Here is a 17,108-nt window from a genome sequence, read left to right as displayed (position 1 = left end):
CGTCACAAAGTTCTGCGAGCGACGAATCAGACCATCTTGCTCCTTCAGAGCCTCGGCTTCGAGGTGAACTTCCCCAAGTCTCAGCTTTGTCCGTCTCAGTCTCTGGAATTCTTCGGAGCAGTCCTGGACATGGCTTGTCTCCGCTCCTTCTTGCTTCGGCCTCGACAGGAGGCTTATGCCGGAGGATAGTCCATCTGATTTCGGCCCCGGCTCAGCTCATGATGGTCCTCCTAGGTCATATGGCCTCCACAGTTCAGGTGACTCCTTTTGCCATTCTTCACCTCCGTATTCCTCAATGGACTCTAGCGTCCCAGTGGAACCAGGATCGGGACACTGTCTCTCGGCTCATTGTCATGACTCCTTTGTTGAGGCAGTCTCTCCGTTGGTGGATGCTCTCTTCCAATCTTTCCAGAGGGTTTCTGTTTCATGCTCCTCCTCCGCAGAAAGTCCTGACTATGGACTCGTCGGCCTACGCTTGGGGGGCTCATCTGGACGGTCTTCGCACTCAGGGTCTTTGGTCAAGTGCCTACCGATTTTGTCACATCAATCTGCTGGAGCTTCGAGCGATCTTCCTCGTCCTGAAGGCTTTTTTTGTCACCTGCTTCGCAACTGAATGGTGCTGGTCCGCACAGACACCAGGTCGCCATGTATTATATCAACAAACAGGGGGGACCGGGGTCCCGGTCCCTGTGCCAAGAGGTGATGCGGCTCTGGGATTGGGCCATTCGCCGCAACATATTCCTTTGAGTGGTCTACATTCAGGGCCAACACAATTGTCTGGCGGACAAGTTGAGTCGTCTTCTGCAGCCTCACGAATGGTCCATCCACTCCTTGACCCTGCGTCAGGTATTTGCTCGTTGGGGGACTCCGGACATTGATCTGTTCACGTCTCCCCACAATCACAAGTTGCCCTGCTTCTGCTCTAGGGTCTACACCCCACTCAGGCTCGAGGCGGATGCTTTCCTGCTGGATTGGACAAATTTGTTTCTGTATGCTTTCCCTCCATTCCCTCTGATTCTGAAAACTCTAGTCAGGCTCAAGTCCACATGCGCCACCATGATTCTCATAGCTCCTCGGTGGCCCCAACAACCGTGGTTCTCCCTTCTGTTGCAACTCAGTTCCAGGGAACCTCTTCTTCTGCCTGTTTTTCCTTTTCTGCTTACAAAGAGTCGGGGTTCTCTACTTCATCCCAACCTTCAGTCTCTGCACTTAACGGCTTGGTTCCTCGAGACTTAATGCCCTCGTTCCAGTTCTCACAGCCTGTGCTGGACGTTCTGGAGGTGTCTCGGAAGGAGTCTACTCGCCAATGTTACCATCAGAAGTGGACCCGTTTCTCTTCCTGGTGTGCTATTCGACAGCAGGAGCCGTTGTCTGCCTCCTTATCTGCTGTCCTTGACTATCTGTTACACTTGTCTGGCGCTGGACTCAAGTCCTCCTCGGTTCGAGTCCACCTTAGTGCCATTGCTGCTTTTCATCAGCCGATTGACGGGAAGCCTGTCTCTGTTTATCCTGTGGTTTCCCGCTTCATGAAAGGCCTTTTCCACGTTCATCCGCCCCTTAAACCTCCTCCTGTGATTTGGGATCTTAACGTGGTCCTTGCTCGCTTAATGAAACCCCCGTTCGAGCCGCTGGCGCATGCTCACTTGAAGTTTCTTACTTGGAACGTAGTGTTTCTTATTGCTCTCACTTCTGCCCGTCGGGTCAGTGAGCTTCAAGCCTTGGTTGCGGACCTACCTTTCACTGTCTTCCATCATGATAAGGTGGTTCTCCATACCCACCCTAAGTTCTTGCCTAAGGTTGTTTCTGAGTTTCACATCAACCAATCCATTGTTCTTCCTGTATTTTTTCCGAAGCCCCATTCTCACCCTGGAGAAGTGGCTCTGGATTCTCTTGATTGTAAGCGTGCACTGGCCTTCTACTTGAAGCGCACTGCTCCTCATCGTACTGCTCCCCAGCTGTTCCTCTCTTTCGATGTTAATCGCTTGGGTCGTTCTGTTTCTAAGCGACCATTTCTAACTGGTTGGCCGCTTGTATTTATTTTTGTTACGCTCAGGCTGGTCTCTCCCTCCCGGGTCGAGTCACTGGCCACAAGGTCAGAGCGATGGTGGCGTCTGTTGCTTTCCTCCACTCGACTTCTCTTGAGGAAATCTGTAAGGCTGCCACTTGGTCCTCAGTTCATACGTTCACCTCTCACTACTGTCTGGATGCTTTCTCCAGGCGTGACGGCCACTTTGGCCAGTCAATTTTGTAACATCTATTCTCCTGAATTGCCAACTCTTCCTCCATCCCTTTCTGGTTAGCTTGGAGGTCACCCACATGTAGAGAATATGCTGCCTGCTTGTCTTGGGATAAAGCACAGTTACTTACCGTAACAAGTGTTATCCAGGGACAGCAGGCAGATATTCTCGCAACCCACCCACCTCCCCGTGGTTGGCTTCTTTGCTAGCTATCTGAACTGAGGACACACTGAGGAGACACATGCCTAGACCAGGCGGGAGGGGCACGCACGTATGCGCGGGCCAATCGCAAGCTTAAAGGTCTTCAAGCAAGTCTGCTTGCGAAAACGTCCGCTAGGGGGCTCCGTTGGTGTTATCACCCACATGTAGAGAATACCTGCCTGCTGTCCCTGGATAACACCTGTTACGGTAAGTAACTGTGCTTTACAAGAAGTCAGATTGCTTTAGCAGTGTGGGATACTTTTGAGTGTGCTGATCCCCTGTTGGTGGTTAAATTACTGGACTCATGTAGGCCAACCATAGCTTTTGTTGACTTGTGCTCTCTGAAATTGTTGCAAGAATTACAGTCAGTTAGGCTTTGTACTTAACAAAGATAATGAATCTTAGCCTGTGTGAATGGGTTGTGCCAAAATTGTAGAAACTTTCTACAGTTATAAGCTACTGATGAAAGATGTACACTTCTTCCTCCGTATTCGCGGTTTCAGGACCCGCGGTTTCACTTATTCACGATTTTCCACATGCCGACTCTGCCCTACCCCCCCAAATTACATCACTCTGAAAATCGCTGCTTCCATGCTCTGCCTTATTTCTTCCTCTTGCTGAGAATTTTGTGTTTTATGTGTTTTGTTATTTTTTTTGGAAGGGAGTGTGTGTGTGTGTGGGGGGGGAGCGAGAAGGGTAGAGTGTAACAATTACCCATTGACCCCCCCCCCCCTTTATACTGTGAGATGATTGGATGGATTTCTGCGGTGTCTGTCAGTTGCAGGTCTTCGGTGCTCTGGGTCACTGTCAGTGCTCCCCATCCTTGCCAGAGGCGTGTGTTAAAGCTACATACAGCCTCAGCACCCTGGGGTTGTGGGTTCAAACCCACGCTCTTCCTTGTGACTCTGAACGAGTCACTTAATCCCCCCATTGCCCCAGGTACATTAGAAAGATTGTGAGCCCACCGGGACAGACAGGGAAAAATGCTTGAGTACCTGAATAAACTCATGTAAACCGTTCTGAGCTCTCCTGGGAGAACAGTATAGAAAATTGAATAAATAAAATAAATAAATAAATTCTTTCTCCTGTGTTTAAAATCAGAGCGGACAGTGAATGGAGCCAGCCGTGGATTAGTGCAGAGCATGGATCGGGAAGCTCCCACCGCTGGCCTGGAGGAGAGAATGGAGAGTAGAGTCGTCCCTTTCCAGTGCATTCATGTGCAGCTGCAAGGGGGAGCCCTCGACCTGTACCTTCTTGCAAACACCTCACTTTTTTTTTACCCTGAGATTATTACTGTATACTACTGCATTCGCAGTTTCAAGAGTAAAAATGCTGACTTTTACAAAAAAAATGCAAATAACTGAATAATTGAAAAGTTATTCACGGTTTTTTCATATTCGCGGCTATGTTCCGCCCGCTTCCACCGCGAATACGGAGGGAGAAGTGTAAATGTTGGGAATGGAGAGCTTAAAAATTCTAGACCTGTTGCATGAGCACCAGTTTTAGTGAAAATACTTGAAAAACTGATATATATCCAACTTGATGAACATATTCAGAGATGTAATGTTAATTATTATTTATTTTCGGGGGGGTTTTCCCATAGAGGTCATGGCAGAGGACTTTAAAATATGCAATGTCACTCAGTAACAACTTTACAAAATAGACAAATATACCCCCTCCCTTTTTACTAAACCGCGATAGCAGTTTTTAGCACAGGGAGCTGCGCTGAATGCCCCGCGCTGCTCTCAACGCTCATAGGCTCCCTGCGCTAAAATCCACTACTGCGGTTCAGTAAAAGGGGGCCGTAGTGCAAAATATTGATAGCAGATATAAATTTTCAAAATGGACACATTTTGATCACTAAATTTAAAATAAAATCATTTATCCCAGGACAAGCAGGCAGCATATTCTTAACTGATGGGTGACGGCATCGACGAAGCTCCGGTACAGACAATTTTAGAGTGATTGCACTCTAAGAACTTAGAAAGTTCTAGTTAGGCCACACCGCGCATGCGCGAGTGCCTTTCCGCCCGACCGAGGCGCGCGGTCCCCAGTTTCTTAGTTTCCGCGGAGCTAAGAAGAAGCGTTTTTTCCAACGGCTGTTGAAACTTTTTTTCTCGCCTTGCCGCTCGCATGTTTTTTGTGAAATTTTTTCACTTTATTTCTCCCTTTTCTTGTTTTCAAAAAAAAAAAAAAATCTAATTTTTCCTTAGATTTTCAGTCGGCCCCTGCGGGGCCTGTTGGCAACATCGAAGCCTCGATCTTCGATGTTGCGGTGGCCGTTTTTCCCTTCATGCCCCCTTCACCGGGCTTTAAGAAGTGTCAGCGGTGTGCGCTCCCTATATCCTTGACCGACCCGCACAATTGGTGTCTTCAGTGCTTGGGTCCGGATCATAGGGCTTCATCTTGCACCCGTTGTACTTCTCTCCAAAATTGAACCTTAAAGAATCGCCAACTTCAGCAACAACTTCTTTTTGGTGCCGCTATGGAGGGTCCACCGACATCGACCCCGATGTTGGCTGCTTCGTCGAAATCGGCGCCGGCTCTTTCGACACCGCAAGATGTGTCTCTAGCGTCGCATCCCCCAGGTAAGCCGGCTAAGAAGCCATCCCCTACAGTGCTGGGCCCGCCGGTCGACCAAGCAGTGAGCCAAGTCCTGCAGACCGTGCGCCGACCACGTAAACGCTTCGCTCCTATTGAGGTTACTGCCTCGTCATCGGCATCATCCTTCCCCGAGCGTAGAGCGGCAGCACAGGTACCAAAGAAAAGAAAAGCAGTACCGGTGCCATAGGCCCCATCTTTAGATGACCGCATTGTGGCTATTCTCCAAGTTCAATTTAAGAAGCAGTTACAGCAACTCCTCCCAGCTCTCTTGACACCGAGCCTTCCAGTGTTGGTACCGTCTGAGCCTTCAGTGCCGGTTGTCGAACAGCCTATTTTGTCAGCATCGACCCTATCGGCACCAGTACATTCTGCCTCTTCAGTGTCTATGCCTATTCTTTCGGCGGAACCGAAAGCCTTGCGTTGGGCGGTTCACTCGGTCTCCGAGCCGGTACCGCTCTCTGACCCGCACCTCCGTACTGCTTTACATACTTCCCCAGGTACAGTATCAATGCGGTCAGGCAAGTCGGTATGCGAAACCCGACATGGGGACGTATCCACTCCTGTCTCCCAGGGCCGACTTCCTTCGGTGCGCGACCCTGACCTGTGGGATGATTCTGATGAACCTCTCGGGACCGATGATGAGGTTTTCTCTGATGAGGCTGATCCCTCTATGCAGGAACCTGATAGTAAGCCAGAGCAGACTTTCTTTACAAAATTCCTCAGGGAAATGTTCGGAAACACTCTCTATCCCCCTTGGAGTCTGATTCCAAAAAGTCCAAAGCATTCCTTGATGCTTTGGACTTTGATCAACCTCCTAAAGAGTTTCTAAAGTTGCCCTTACATGATATCTTGAGGGAAACTTTTTATAAAAACCTTGAGACTCCTATGACCATTCAAGAGCCCCTCGAAAACTGGATACTCTCTACAAGGTTATCCCCATTCCAGGGTTTGACAAGCCTCAGCTCCCACATGAATCTTTGCTTGTGGAATCTACCCTGAAGAAAACTGCGGACTCTAGTGTATATGCTTCTGCCATGGAAAGACCATGGATAAATCTGGCAAGCGGTTATATCAGAACGCTATGCTGGCCAATCGTTCAGATAACTATGCAGTCCATTTTTCTTTCTACCTGAAACATCTCATTCAACAGCTTGCTGCTTTTCAGAAGTACCTCTCAGAACGTAAGCTACCTTCATTCCAACAGTGTACTTCTAGTCTTTTCCAGCTCAGAAAGTTCATGGTCCGTTCCATCTATGATACTTTTGAACTGACCTTCAGGGCTACTGCTATGGCTGTCGCCATGAGACGTTTGGTCATGTGACATGTGACATCTGTGTCTTCGACAGTCTCTGCAATGGTGGTTGAAATCTTCCAATCTCTCCAGAGGTCTTCTATTCCATCTGCCTCCTTCATCTAGTCATCACCACAGACGCATCCCCATATGCCTGGGGAGCTCACTTGAACGATCTCCAAACTCAAGGTCTTTGGACTGCCCAGGAAAAGAGACATCACATCAATTTCCTGGTCAGAGTGATGCTTTATGCCCTCAAGGCTTTTCAGCATCTCCTCTTTCCTCAAGTACTACTACTTTGCACAGACAATCAAGTTGCAATGTACTACATCAACAAACAGGGTGGGACGGGCTCTCGCCTGTTGTGTCAGGAGGCCCAAAAGATTTGGTCTTGGGCGGCAGCTCGTCATTTATTCCTGAAAGCTGTCTACATTCAGGGAAAGCAGAATTCCTTAGCAGACAATCTCAGCAGAATTCTCCAACTTTACGAATGGACTCTCGATCCAATGACTCTCCAGTCCATTTTCACTCAATGGGGCACTCCTCAAGTGGACCATTTTGCGGCTCCTCACAATCATTTTGCTCCAGACTCTACTCCCCTCATTGTCTGGCAGATGCTTCTCAGTGTTTCATCAGAAGTTTTTCAAAACTTTTGAAAAACGTCTGATGAAACACTAAGAAGCAACATTACTGTGCTCTAAAACTGGCCCTGAAGCAGCGGACGAAGCAGTGGTCCGCGAAACGCCGGCCGCATCAGCTCTGGCTCTAGTCCCGAGAGCGTTTAAAGCTCCGGTTCTGGTCCCGAGTACGAAATAGCACAGAATTGAAGAAGCTCAGAAATGGAAACAGAATAATGAAAATACTAAAGATAAGTAATTTTCTGTGAGGTTTTTCAAATTCTGAAGCGGTCTGCACTCAATTAGTTAATGTGCAAAATAAGAGATATGTTATAACAAAAAAGTTTAAAAAATAGTTTTAAAAAGTAGTTTAAATTAGCAGAAACATAATATGGATAATGAAATAAAAGAACAGGTTTTTGGCCAGTGATTGCAGTATGGAGTACGTGTTTGGAATATACCTACGCTGGTAATGATTACCACAGAAATTATAAGCATAGTACTCCTTATTTCTGAGGCCTTTTCCTAAACAAATATCAAGCTCCAAGTATAGATAAACTATAAAAGTGGAGTGCGAGTGTTTGAGTACAGACTTCTTCATAGGAGTGGAGATTTTACTTTTTTGATACATTAAATATTTATACCACCCATTACGTTTGTGCCACGTTTTGAGTATCAAGCTGCCCAGAATATATAAGGACAATAGTATTCTTTTTTCCCCTGGAACAAATTAAAATTCATTATTAAATTAACATCTATTCCAATACAATAATCCACGTGTCAATCCTTATGGTTGAACTCCAAGATTCAAATTGGCGAGTCTAAGATCCTCTGGAAACATTGGCTTCAGGCAGGTATACGTACTTTAGATGATGGAAAAAAAAAGAAAAAAGGTTTTATGATTAGAAGAGAGATATAATTAGATATATTGTGGAGAGGTAGTGAGTTTGTCTCAATAAAGGATAAAGGGGTTATTAATAAATATTGCCTGTGGGGGAGGGGGGAAGTTGGGATTACTGTCTAATGTGTGTCCTTAAGCAGTCATTATATTGGGGAGGGAGGGGTGGGAAGAAGGTGGGTATTAAAGATATTACTAGGATGATTAAGGAAAAGATTAATAAGGGATTGGGTAATTTGAAGGTAAGAATGTGTGCCATGGGGAGAAGTTTTTTAGATCTTAGTTATGGAAGAAAGGAAGAGGAAGATTATGATAAGGAGTATAAAATATATTATGTCTTTTAAGATATTTTCTATTAATGTCAATGGCCTAAATCGTGTAATCAAAAGGAAAAAGGTATTATCATTTTTAAAGAAGCAAAACGCGGATGTTTATTGTCTGCAGGAGACCCATCTTAATATAAAGGAATCACAGAAACTAACGGGTGGGTGGGTGAAAGAATGTTTTTTTGCTCCAGCAGAGGGTAAAAAAGCAGGAGTAGCAGTTCTTATAAATAAAAAGTGTATGGCCAATTTTAAGATAGTAAATTCGGACCCACATGGAAGATGGCTACATGTTGATATAAGTATGGGAAATAATGCCCTGACGTTGTTCAATATATATGCCCCTAATTCGAATCAATCAGAATTCTTTAAAAAATTGCAGAGTATGTTGTTACCACTGGCTGCTTCTAATTTAGTGGTGGCTGGAGATTTTAATGCTGTAATGGATCCATTAATGGATAAAAAACCAGGTAAAAGTATAAAATCTTTAGGTTTAGATAATTTGGTTCAATCATGTGATTTGAAGGATATATGGCGTATTCTTCATTTTAATGATCAGGAATTTTCATTTTGTTCACAGGTTCATAAATCATTTTCAAGAATAGATTATATTTTTATTTCATCACATAAGGTGCAGCAAGTGATTAAGGCTTCCATTGATTCCATTATCATTTCGGATCATGCGGGAGTATGAATAGATTTACAATTAGATCAATTAGAAAATAGAAGACCTCTTTGGAGATTTGATAATGCATTGCTTGTGGATGAAAAATTTTTGGAAAATTTTAAAACACAAATTAGTGATTTCTTTCAAATTAATTTAGTGGAAGATACATCTATTGAAAATGTATGGGACGCTTTTAAAGCGACTATGAGAGGTCATATTATATCATATTCGGCTTTTGTTAGGAAACAGATTAAAAAACAGTATATAGAGTTAGAAAAAGAAATTAAAATACTAGAAACTAAATTGGTAATCAAATGGGAACATGATGTATTACAAGCTCTTTTGAAAGCAAAAGGTAAATATAACGAATTAGCTTCAAAAATGATAAGAAGAGACTTGTTTTCCAAACAGACAATGTATTATGGAAATTCTAATAAGGCGGGAAGATTATTGGCAAATTATCTTAAAGCAAAAAAAAGAAGAACTAACATTAATGGGATAAAAGATGTTAATGGTATAATAACCAATCAAACGGATATAATTTTAAAGCAATTTCTAAAATTTTATAAGGACCTGTATTCTTCCGAGCCTTATTTGGAGAGGCAAAAAGATGGTAAAAATTTTTTAGATTTAATTATTGGACCTAAGGTTCCTGATCATATAAAACGGAGTTTAGATGAACCTATATCATTAAAAGAATTAGAAACAGCGTTGAGATCTCTTAGAGTTGGATCCGCTCCAGGTGGTGATGGTTATACAGTAGAATTTTATAAAACATTTCAAAATGTCCTTTCCCCATATTTACTAAATTTATATCAGACACAACTTATAAAAGGTGATATTAAAGGTACTATGGCTGAATCAATAGTAATTGTTTTGCCTAAGCCAAATAAAGATCCTACTTTGGTTTCAGACTACAGGCCTATATCTTTAATAAATGTGGATAATAAACTTTTGGCGAAAATTTTGGCTTTGAGATTAGCCAAAGCTCTCCCACATATTATAGACACGCATCAGACGGGTTTCGTTGCTAAAAGACATTCCTCTAATAACTCTAGATTATTGTTTCATATGTTAAATTTATCAAAAAAAATGGATGAACCGGCTTTTACAGTTTCCTTGGATGCAGAAAAAGCGTTTGATAGGGTAGAATGGAATTTTATGTATCAGGCTTTAGAATGGTTTGGTATAGGTTCTGGATTTATACAAATGGTAAAAACATTGTATAGCTTCCCGATTGCAAGATTAAATATTAATAATATGATATCTGATGGTTTTCAATTGCAGAGGGGAGTTAGACAAGGTTGTCCTTTATCTCCTTTGTTATTTGATGTTGTATTAGAACCCTTATTGTTAGCAATACAGCAAGCAAGGGGGATACAGGGTATTCCATATTCTGATATGGAATATAAAATTTCAGCTTATGCGGATGATATTTTACTTTATTTGAGGAATCCAGAGTCTACCTTATCTTGTCTATTGGAATTAATTGATATGTTTGGCAAAATTTCAGGTTATAAAATTAATTGGAGTAAGTCTGAACTTATACCTTTAAATGTTCATTGTGTAAAAGGATTATTTGACGTTTTTCCGTTCATATGGAAAGAAGAAGGATTTAAATATCTTGGCATTCAAATTAAAAATACAATTGAAGATACAGTAAAAGAAAATGAAAAATTTCTATTGAAAAGAGTTACAGAGTTATGTGAGCAATGGAATCCGTTACATCTTTCTTGGTGGGGGAGAGTTCAAACTATTAAAATGATGATCTTGCCTGTAGTTTGCTACCAAATGAGTATGATACCTATTTATTTTCAGAGGTCCTTTTATAAAAAGCTTAATAGCATTTTAACAAAATTTCTTTGGCTTGGTAAAACGCATAGAATAGCTTTGGTATCTTTGCAAAAATCAATTAAGGAGGGAGGGGTAAATTTTCCAAATTTTTATAGGTACCATCAAGCCTATATTTTACGTCAGGGTATGTATTGGATCCTCCCAGAACTGATAGATAATGCACCGGATTGGTTATATTTGGAATGGCGCCTTATGTTTCCCCTAAATTTAGTTCATCTTCCAAGTATCAACATGCCTAGAAGATACAGAGAAAATAAGATATTAATGGATACTTGGAAAACGTTGAGGTTTATTAGTAAATTAACACCTGTCCCAATAAACAAGTCAACTAATCAGTCTTTATGGATAAACTCCAAGATTAAAATTGGCGGAGCTCAAATCCTTTGGAAGGAATGGATTATTGCAGGCATTAGATCTCTGAATGATGTTATTTCGGAAGGTAAACTGCTGGAATTTTCACAATTGCAACATAGATTTGGTCTTAGTAAAAAACAAAGTTTTAAATGGTTGCAATTGAAGCAGGCCATTCAGGTTGGGTTCCCTGAATGGAAAACATTGAATAATCAATATAGTTTAGAGTTCTTATGCTTCCAAACAGACTTCCTAGGGCATCAAGCCGCATTGTGGTATAAATTAATATCAGGATATTTGAATAAAAAACCAAAAAATGGTCTAAGAGACATTTGGAGCATTGAGATTAAGCATCAAATTACTGCATCTCAATGGCCACTAATTTGGTCTTGGAGAATGAGATGTACAGTGTCAGCATCTATGGGACAAACTTGGTTCTTTTTATTACATAGAGCTTTTTGGACCCCTACACGTTTGCAAAAATTAGATAGTTCTAAGTCCAATAAATGCTGGCACTGTAATCTGGAACCTGGGACGTTGGATCATTTACTATATCATTGTCCCTACATTAAAAGTTTTTGGAATGCAATTTGGCCACAAATTAATAAATTGATGGAAAATCATGTAGCAATATCATATGATACAGTGTTATTTGGAATGATGATGAGAAAAAAAAGTCAAATTTCACCAGAAAATATCAAGCTTTTACTAGTCATGACAGGGGTTGCCATTCAGCATATAACCAATAACTGGAAGAATCATAGTAACCTTAATTATACATTTTGGTGGAATACAATTTGTCATATATTCAAAATGGAAAGAGTAATAGCAATACAAAGAGGAACATATCCTAAATTTATAAAAATATGGGGGCCATTGACAAAGTATTGTACTGAATGAATAATAGGATTTATCTTCTTCTTTTCTTCTTTTTCTTGTCTTCTTTATGGCACACATGGAGGGGGGGTAGTGAAAATAATTTTACATAACTTGTTATAATATGGTATACAATATGTATAAGGTGATTGGAAAGTACTTGAAGGGTGGGGGGTGGGAGAGGGGATTAAAAAAAATTTGTTCAGAATATTATGTAATAGATATAAAAGTGATATTGTGTATTCATTAGTTGTAACTCAATATTTAGTACACTTCATGTAAAATATGAAAATTAATAAAGAATTATAAAAAAAAAAAAAAAGATGATGTGATCTCAAATGGGGAAATGCTAAATTTATTTCAATTGCAACAATTGTTTGGCATCTCAAAGTCTCAAGCTTTTAAATGGTTACAGTTGAAACAGGCCATTCAGAAATGGTTCCCTGATTGGCGAAATTTTAAAAATCAGTATAGCTTGCCAGGCCTATGTTTCCAGACAAATTTCCAAGGGCATCAGGCTGCCAAGTGGTACAAATTAATATCTGAATATTTAAATAAAAACCCCAAAACAAGCTTAAAAGACATTTGGAGCATTGAGATAAAGCAGCAGATTTCTGCTACTCAATGGCCATGGATTTGGACTTGGAGGATGAGATCTACAGCGTCAGCATCTATGAGACAAACCTGGTTCTTTTTATTACATAGAAATTTTTGTACCCCAGTTCATTTACAAAAGTTAGACAGTTCAAAGTCTAATAGATGCTGGCACTGTCATCTTGAAATAGGGACACTGGATCATCTGTTGTTCTATTGTCCCTTGATACTCAATTTTTGGAAATCAATTAGGGGACAAATTAATTTGATACTGGAATCTTCGATTCTGTTGTCACAAAATCAGAGAGAAGGCTTCCAGTTCAGGCGCAGGACGTGCGTAGGAGCCACTGCCCGCAGCTTTGTGCACTGCAGCAGTGAGGAAGGAGTTGGCCAGAAGATAACATTGGGGGTGGCAATGAAAACGCCGCATCGATCGCACAGGAGGAAGGGAGACACGCAGGTACCCAGCTCATTGGGCCCTCCTGATCTCGGCAGGAAATTTTTGCAGACCAGCACTGGTTGAAGAACACTGCCCTAAAGTTTTGAAATTTAGCTGCTATTCAGACATATACTATGAATTTAATACTAAGTCAATTGCACAAAATGCACCATCAGATAATGATGCTTGAGTGTGCAAACCACTACTTTTGTAACGACTCTTGTGAATTCAAAACAACTTTCCTTTACTTCATCTATTGTTCAGTCTGCTGTAAAAGCAGATAAGCTTGACTAGCCTCTTTCTGTAGCAAATGTAACTCTGTCCAGATGCATAAAACTCACCATGCGTTTAATGATCATCGCAAAACTAATTTTAACAGGTTTAGCAACAAAATATTGCATCTTTTGATACACAAAACAGTACATTGCAGACTTTTCCATGGTTTGTAGCCACCTCCAATAATCATATGTAAATACATTACAATGAGCTCATCAGTATTAAAATGAGCACTCTGATGCACAAAATGAAGTGCCAGTTTTTAATGCTCCAAAACCTCCGACAGGTCTGGAGATGCTGGTAGCATATGTATCTGTATTACACATGCTTAATATTTGTCCCCATTAAAAAAAAAAGTCATGCTGTCCCCCCTGATGATGACCCCCCGAACAAAAAAAAATGGTAGGCCACCAGGACCCCCCAACTCACCCCCCTAATGAATATTGTCAGGAGGAATGCCCACTCCTTCATGCCTTGGCAGCCACCCAGACCCCGCCATACCCGTGACCCCATCAACTCTCCCCTCTCCTCCCCCCCTCCCATGAATATTGGCAGGAGGGATGCCCATTCCCTCCTGCCTTGGCAACCATCCCAGGATGCCTTAGGAAGGAAAAGTCCCATAATTTTGAACAGGCAGACCTGCTGGTAGAAGAGAGTGGGCATCCCTCCTTCTGATCTTCTGAATAAGGTACAGGGGGGTATGTAAGGAGGCATGAGGGTTTGGGTGGCTGAGGCAGGAAGGAATGCACATCCCTCCTGCTGATTTTCATGGGTGGGAGGGGGTTGGATGGGGGGGACACTGGGTGGCTGCTAAGGCAGGAGGGAGTAGGCATTTCTCCTGCAGATAATTGTGGGGGGTGGGGTCCTGTGGGCTGTTGAGGCAGGAAGGAATGGGCGTCTCTCCTGCCAATATTCATGGGGGGTCCAGAGTGTGTGTGTGGATCCGGGTTGCCTGCCCTTTTTTTTTTCCCAGGAACCGTCTGGTGTGGGGGGGGGAGAGATAGTGTGGCGGCATGACTTTTTTTTTTTTTTTAAATGGGGACAGATATTCTGCGTGTGTATCACATGCACAACATCTGTGCCCATTATGAAAAACCCGAACAGCTGAGCGACAGAAGGCTGCTTTGGGACTTCTCCTGCCAGCTCTGCACATGTGTCAAGTCGTTTTTACAGCGACTGATCATATGGGATTATGGTGGATCTCCGTGAAACTCATTTTCATGCAAAATTGTTTCAACGTTGATCACTGTTTTGAAAACGGACAATGTGCTGGCATTACAGCCCAACAGATTTTACCAGTGATGTTAGAGAATCTGGCCCTCAGTCTCCAATTGAGACACTAAACATTGTAGTATTACAAGCCAACAAAGTAAGTGTCAACAAATCAGTTTTTCTACCATTATTAGAAACAACTTAGTTGTGCCCTGGTGATATGCTGATAAAATGTTTTGCAAGTGGGGTACATATTTGTGTCAGTGGACTTAGCTTTGTTTGTCTGCTGACAACTCATGAAAGAATAATTCTGAAACCAGAAATTGTGTGCCCCTACCCCTTCTACGAGAGGATAAAATTATGCAACCAGCCACAGATAAAAATGAACAGAGGTATTTAGAACAATAGTAGCAAGGAAGCAGACTCTTCTGTCTTTTAAACTTATAGCTCAAACTGTTCCTTAGAGCACTAAACTCTCTTACCCTGCCAAAGAGAAGTACTAAAAACAGCTTGAAAAGAAATGAAAAGCTACATGTAATACCAATGCAGTATGAAAGAACTGAAAGAAAAGAAATATCCTTTCCTTTCCCAACCAAGAATGTTCGCTTATGTATTTAGCCTGATCTGATTTCCAATAGTTTATATTTTACTTCATGACATAACCAGAGAAAAAGTAAAACAAAGGAATAAACACAGCTAAATAGTGCTACAAAGTGTATATCACGCATCATCAGGATGCTTCCAGATAACTGCAAAAGGGGTTATTGCAGATAAGCAAATTAAATAACTCTGAATCTAGGGGGAATTCCCTTTTATTATTCATTGATGAGCCATACAGATTTATTTACAAAGATAAAGTGCAAAAATGAAGTGGGAACAGAAGTAAAGTTTTAAGACTGATTTAAAAGTCCCTAATACAATTAGGATAACAGAATGAGCAGAATTTAAATGGAATAACACACACCCCTTACTAGCAAAAGCCACCTTTAAGCCCAGCTGGAATAGTGATTTCAGAATTTAAATTATCTTACGATCTCAGTCTGTTCGTATCGGGTCATTTTCCTAATGTTGGCAGGTGGTTGGTGCCCTTTTGTTGTTTCAGTGGGCATTGTTGTCATTGTGATGTATTGATGTGATCTATGTGCCTTTTGCAAGGGCATCTTATATATGATTTCTTATCAGATGTGGCCTTCATTTCATTATATCATGCCCTATCAGAGTTATGGCAAAGCACAAAATGTCTTCAATGTAATTTTGCATGTTCCTGTAATTCCTGGGGCTCCAGGTAGTCTGGGTCTGCATAAACAAAATCCCTTGTCCAAAGTTATCTGCATACCTCCAAACTGAGCTAGACGTGTTGGTACTGGATAAACAGTTCTAGGGCCATGGCCAAAATCCTTCTCAGATGCAAGGCAGGCACAGAGCATAGTGTAGTCAAGTGACATCATAAGCCAGCACCTCTCCCCCCTCCCATTTTCTATTTCTGTGAATATCACACTTATCCTGCTTGTTTTGTCAGCTCATATCACTGACTTCGCTCTCATTTCTCTGTACATATCCTATAGACTGTTAAAACCAGTCATTTGTTTCTCTAACATCACCAAAATCTCTCTCTTTTTCTGAGCAGAATACCAAAACTTATCCACATTCTCACCTCATGCTTAGATTATTGCAGCTTGCTTCTTGCAGATCTCCTTTTAGACATTCTGTCTTCTTTCAATTAGTTCAAAATTCAATTACACAACATTTTCACCAGTGTCACTACTCTTGCATAGTCACTTTATTGGCTCCCTATCCTTTTCAGTATACTGACTTAAAAGTGCATTAATTCTGTAGCTCCTCAGAATCTTTTCTCTTTTCTCTCCCTACATCCATCCCCAGGAACTCCGTTCGTCTGGTAAGTTCAATCTTATCTGTAACGTCTCCTTCACTGTCAACGCCAGACTCCATGCCTTTTACCTTGCTTCATGCCTGGAATAGACCTCCAGAATCATGTTATTTTCTTTTTCCGGCCCTATTCAAATCAAGGCTAAAAGCCTACCTTTTTGAGTCTGCTTTTAACTCTTAACCCTCTGTTCACTTATTTAGTATCTGTTTGTTTTAATCATTCCCACAATAAATATCTCCTTGATCTCTTATTAGTCTTGTTTGTCGGTTTTGAATAGATTGTAAGCTCTGCCAAGTAATAATAACTTTAACTTTATTTTTTTATTTTTTTATACCGCCATAGTCAAACTGACTTCTAGGCGGTTCACATAGAAAGAAGGCTGGACAATCAGTGAATTACACAATGCAAGAAGAAGGAAGTTACATGATAATTAGGGACGCATAGGGAAGGAATACATGAGAGAAAGAAGTTACATAATACATTGGGGTTATAAGGGGAAAGAATACCTGAGAGAGGTCATCTGATTAGGCAAGGAATTTGTCAAATAGAGCGGTTTTAATTGATTTTCGGAATGTGTTGTAGGGCTGTCTGGCTTTATTTATGTGGTTTCCCAGCCAGGATTGCTGTCTATTTGCTTGGAACCATCTCTTTTATGTATTTTGTGTATAGCCCTGTATACATTTAGTAGCGCTATAGAATTGATAGGTTTAAGTAGTAGTAGTAGTAGTAGTAGTAGTAATTAGCATCTACCTGAGGCAGCCTATGAGACCCTCATTAACC

At 41.6% G+C, this 17,108-nt stretch overlaps 1 protein-coding gene across 4 annotated transcripts in view; it reads left to right on the top strand.

The window, feature by feature from the left end:
* SMARCC1 (SWI/SNF related, matrix associated, actin dependent regulator of chromatin subfamily c member 1) overlaps positions 1-17,108 on the top strand; it is a 383,361-nt gene that overhangs the window by 167,173 nt on the left and 199,080 nt on the right. The window lies entirely within an intron of this gene.

Source organism: Geotrypetes seraphini, chromosome 2, assembly GCF_902459505.1.
Source record: "Geotrypetes seraphini chromosome 2, aGeoSer1.1, whole genome shotgun sequence".
NCBI classification, from domain to species: Eukaryota; Metazoa; Chordata; class Amphibia; order Gymnophiona; family Dermophiidae; genus Geotrypetes; species Geotrypetes seraphini.
The sequence above is the reverse complement of the archived record's forward strand: the minus strand, read 5'-3'. Positions and strand labels throughout refer to the sequence as shown.